Raw genomic sequence first — 4997 nt, forward strand, 5'->3', positions numbered from 1 at the left:
CCACCTTGCATGCCCCCATTACCCATCTGAGAATCAGATTTACAGGCCTTGCCCGGGGACCAGAAAGCCTAAGCAAGGCTTTTCTGCCTTTTCTAATGGAGTTAACTTCTTTCTTTACCTCATCTCTCTCTTTTCCATATTTCTATATTTCACTTTGGCCCTAGATTCTCAGAAACTTAAAAATTGTCCCTGGTCTTTGGTTATGTTAATATCATACCCTTGATTACTAATTGTAAAGACATTTCCCTTTTTCCATACATTTTCTGATAAGTTATTATTTGTGGATATATGTGTGCAAACTTCTTTATTAATGTAAGTTATATTGAATCAATTTGACATACGGCAGATAAATCATGCATTAGGTTTGAAAAATAAATATGAAAGAATAATTAGCAAGACTAAGTGGTAAGCAGGGGACTCTGTCTAAGAACTCTCCACAGCCATATAAGTTGGAGCCATATAAATTTTCCAATGTTCTGTAATTTTATTAGGATATTAGTTGTATATAGAGATTTCACTGTGATAAAACCATATTTCCATTCACGCATATAATGTACCGTGATCAAAACCAGCTCTTCGATCACAAGCTCCCTATTGGAACAATTTTAACAAGTTTCATTCTTATATTTTCATGAATGAAAAAAAATACTTTGACCATATTTGTCTTCCCAATATTTTCTCCATTTTCCCCTTCCTATCCCACTGGTACCTGAACATAATTGGATTTACATTTCTATCATGCATTTTTAAGATGAAATGACAGAACATAAGATATTTGACTGGGGGAGGGGGCTGGAGTTTGGCCTAGTGGTAGAGTGCTTGCCTAGCATGCACGAAGACCCAGGTTCGATTCCTCGGTACCACATACATAGAAAAAAGCTGGAAATGGTATTGAGGCTCAAGTGGTAGAGCTCTAGCCTTGAGAAAGTCCAAGGACAATGCTCAGGCCCTGAGCTCAAGCCCAGGACTGGCAAAAAAAAAAGTATTTGACTGTTGCTTACTTCATTTACTATGATAATCTCCCATTCCATCTATTTTCCCTGAAAACCTAATTTCATTCTTCTTCATTGTGTAAACATATCATACTTCTTTGATTAGCTGGATTATCTATTTTTTGGTGTTCAATATTTGGAACCTTTCATATATTCTGGATTATTGATCTAGTTAATAATTGGCACATTCTTCTATTCTCTCAATTTTCTTTTAATTCTAGAAGCATTATTGCTGTACAGAAGCTTTAAATCAGAAATAATATCATTTATCAATTCTTACTCCTTTCCTGAGCAACAAGGGTTCTATTCAGAAAAAAAATATCACTTACGTGTCTATCTTGAAGCATTTTCCCTATGTTTTCCTTTAGCAATTTTAAGGTATTTGGTTTTATATTAAAAACTTTGATTGATTTTGCACAGGACCAGAGACAAGGCTATATAGTATCAACCTTCTGTGTATAGATGTCCAGTTTTCTAAATACTATGTCATAGAGAGTACCTTTTGTCCAACATGAGTTTTGATACCTTTCTCAAATATCAGATGACTCCTTCCTCCTGAGAATATGCCTCTCATAAAGTATCTTCTTCACCACTCTCCTGATGAGGAGACAAGGAAAGATAAGAAGTACATGGTAAAGAGTCAATTCCTAATCCATGGTTGTGAATTGACCAGGATGCTATGAAATTATCCTGGTTGTTAGCCATACACCAAAGTAGTTCTATGTGTTGGTTGCTCTGATGTTCTCTGCTAGCCTAAAGAGGAAAGGTGAGACTTACAGAAGAGTGCTCCTTCAGAAGGAAGCAGCATTAAAAGCATCATGAACCAAAATGAGTGGGAAACTATCCTAATAAACACATTTTGTATTTAAAAAAAAAAAAATCAGATGACTCTAGTCTGAGTCTTTTATTCTCTTGGTCTAAATGTCTTTTTTCTTTTTTGCCATGCCATATCATTCTTATTACTGTGGGCCTACAGTATAGTCTGAAGTCCATTTTTCCATATTTCTTTGATCTTAATTTTTGATTCTTAGAAGTCCATTTTGAAACCTAGGATTTCTAATGCTTCCTGATTTTGTGGACTTTGATCTAATTTTCAGCCTACTATCATGTTTTTCAAGCTCCGTTGCATATTTGACTTGCCTATTGGACTTTACAATATCCTCCCTGCACATCTCATCTGATCCTCTAAACAGTTCAAACAGTATTTTAAAAATAGGTCAGTGTGTCTCAGAATTAGGCACAGGCACCAGAACTTCTCACAACACTCTGGTTATGCTACTACACGGTGGGAGCCACAATCTGCTGTGGTAGTTCCACATACCCTTTTATCTGCAGACCCTGTGGACTTTACTGAGCTTCATCAAGATCATCTAATACCAAGTGAATAGTAGAGAATCTCTCCTATCATTCCCTTTTTTATCGCATTATCAAATGCTATCTGTTCACTGGCTACGCATAAATATGATTTAAAGCATAATCCTTAAGAACCCTCAACTCTACTTCGAGACCTTGTGCGCTGAGGATGTTTCTTCCTGGAAACACCTGTTTTCCAAAACAGAAATGCTAGAAAGAAACCAGCTTTCCTCCCAGCTTCTTCAGGTCTGCTTTCATGATGACTGTTCAGCTTGCAAAACTATCTGTAAGCAGGCTTCGGCTCCAATTCGAAATGCTCACCAATGACTTGCCTTCCCTGGAGAAAGCAGGCAGCATCCACCTTGGCTCAGCACCCTTAAGAGCCAGTGATGTAAGCCAGGTGCTGAGTGCTTCAGGCAGAGACTGACCTCATCCACTTGTCAAAGGCTCTGCCATCTCCCACCATTGGCCACTGCTGTGTGTGCTGAAGTTCAAGGTGGACACTTAGCACATTTATTACATATGAGGTTTATTAGATAACTGGACTCCATGGTGATAAATTGGCCGTGTGCTTCATTTGGACTCGCAATGCTCTGCAGGTTTTTCTAATTTAGTTTTGCTATGGCTCAGCCAAGATGGGATTCAGAGGAGGTAGGAGAAATGGGGGGAGGGGCAAGGAGAAACAGAGACAGAGGTGGGGGAGGGGAGAGAGGGGGATAGAACGTGAGGAGAGAAGGATGGGAAGGGAGAAAGAGAAACAGCGGAATATGGAGGGAGAGGAAGAAGAAGAGGGAGCAATAGAGGAAGAAAAATTTGCATTGTACATCAGATGCTTGCACTTCCTCTTCCAGGCTCTGAAGTGAAGAGCCTTTTAAGCTGCCATCATCAACAGCATTCACAGAATCGTCTTCTCTGGGGATTTTGCTTTTCCTAAAGTGCCCAGCTCTTTTATGATGACTCTTCCATTCATTATGAATAGTTGTTGCTTTGGTCCAAAGCTGTCATTTTTTTTCTTCCTGTTTCCCTTCCTTTCCTTTTAACTTTGGATTTAAATGTGCCCATATGCACACACATGCACACATGTGAGTGCACATACACACACATACATACATACACACACATACACACAGGCCCCTCAGAACCTGGGAGCAGGATATGGATGGAAGAGGCTTGCGGCTGGGTCCTGTGTGAATTGCCCCATACCTGCAGCCTTTATAAGTCTTCAGATGTTTCCCCCTTCAAGCGAACACCAGGGCACTGAAGTCTGCTTTGAAACATGGCAGGCTTTGAATGCGTGTGTACGTGCTTGTGCAATGAAACATGAAAATCCATTTCCCTATCAGAGTGACTGACATGTCTTTGCTCTGTAATGCAGGCCTTGATCTTTTCCCCAGATGAATGTTTTGATTCCCTGCAGCTTGCTTTATCAAAAGATGAACTCTGAAATCAGTGGTCCTAAGCCAGGCCACTGACCGTATCTCCAGGGCAGCATCTGGGAAACAGACACTGGCTCAGTGGCCTCTACTGGAAAGACCTCATGATGCCATCTGCCTCCTAAATTAGACAGACTTGGAGAGAAGATGGGTGTGCTTCCTCTTCCTTTCTAGCATCAGCAGCGTAAATCGCTACTGAAAATACTTAAGTACCCTCTTCACTGTGGTATAGAACACCTCCACTAATTTAAACAAAGATAACGTGTGAGCAGTGTGCGGTGTATAAGCCCTGTACTTGGTCCTCATTTGTATGTGCATCTTTCCAGGTCCATTCCTGACTTAAATTTCTGTGAGCAACTTCATGTTACCAAACCTTCATTTCTCCATCAGCAAAATGGGTCTAAAGACTGTCTTACAAGGTATCAGAAACACACAGTTCTTGGAACGGGCCCTGCTTTATAATAATAATGGCTGGTCTTCTTTGTTAGAATTTGATCTTGGATACTTGCAAATCTAAACTTTTCCCAACGCCTTTTGTGTCCCTAAGTATATCCTCTTTGCCCATCTCTCCCCCTCTGTAAGCTGTTTTTTTTTGAGAAGGATCTCTTGGTGTTATGTGGACAAGGGAAGGGCTAAGGCGACTATGGAGTTCGGTGGAGAAGGAGGGTGAAGGACTGAGCAGAAGGAGAAAGGGTGAGTGTCACTGCTGTTGCCTCGAGCCCAAGAATCAGGATATATGGTGTCTCTGATTTGAATCTTTCCATTCTAGGCTGTGCATTTTGCTTGCCTTCTGTTTCTGAATTGGAGGCCGAATTTCAGCTCATATAAGTGCTTCTATAGTAGCATTTTTCCCCCTCAGCTACTCTGCTCGTGATACAGTTTTATAGTGGATGGCATCTTTAGAAGTTAGAAAATAACAGTATTTCAGAAGACATAATGGCTTCTTTTTTAAACCTTTCTTTGTCTACCAAGTATCATTCTGGTTTAGAGTAGTCAAGAAAAGCAGCTGTCTAAACTTTGATATTGGGAATCATTCTACTAGGAAATGAAAGTACAGTAGAGAAGTCTGCTGGCATTCTTAGATACCTCCATAGTTACCTGGTATTATCATGGAAAATTCCCATTTTGATCCATAGAGATTGTCTGACTCTGACCACAACCCACAATCTCAATATGATATGACTCCACCAGCAGCTAACCCTCTCTCAGAGAGCAGAAG

At 40.2% G+C, this 4997-nt stretch overlaps 1 pseudogene; it reads left to right on the top strand.

The window, feature by feature from the left end:
• The first annotated feature begins 1555 nt into the window (after positions 1-1555).
• On the top strand, positions 1556-1803 carry LOC150057868 (small ribosomal subunit protein eS27 pseudogene; annotated as a pseudogene).
• The last annotated feature ends 3194 nt before the right edge of the window (positions 1804-4997 follow it).

This window comes from Megascapheus bottae, chromosome 10 (assembly GCF_031878675.1).
Source record: "Megascapheus bottae isolate mThoBot1 chromosome 10, mThoBot2.hap1, whole genome shotgun sequence".
Classification (NCBI taxonomy): domain Eukaryota; kingdom Metazoa; phylum Chordata; class Mammalia; order Rodentia; family Geomyidae; genus Megascapheus; species Megascapheus bottae.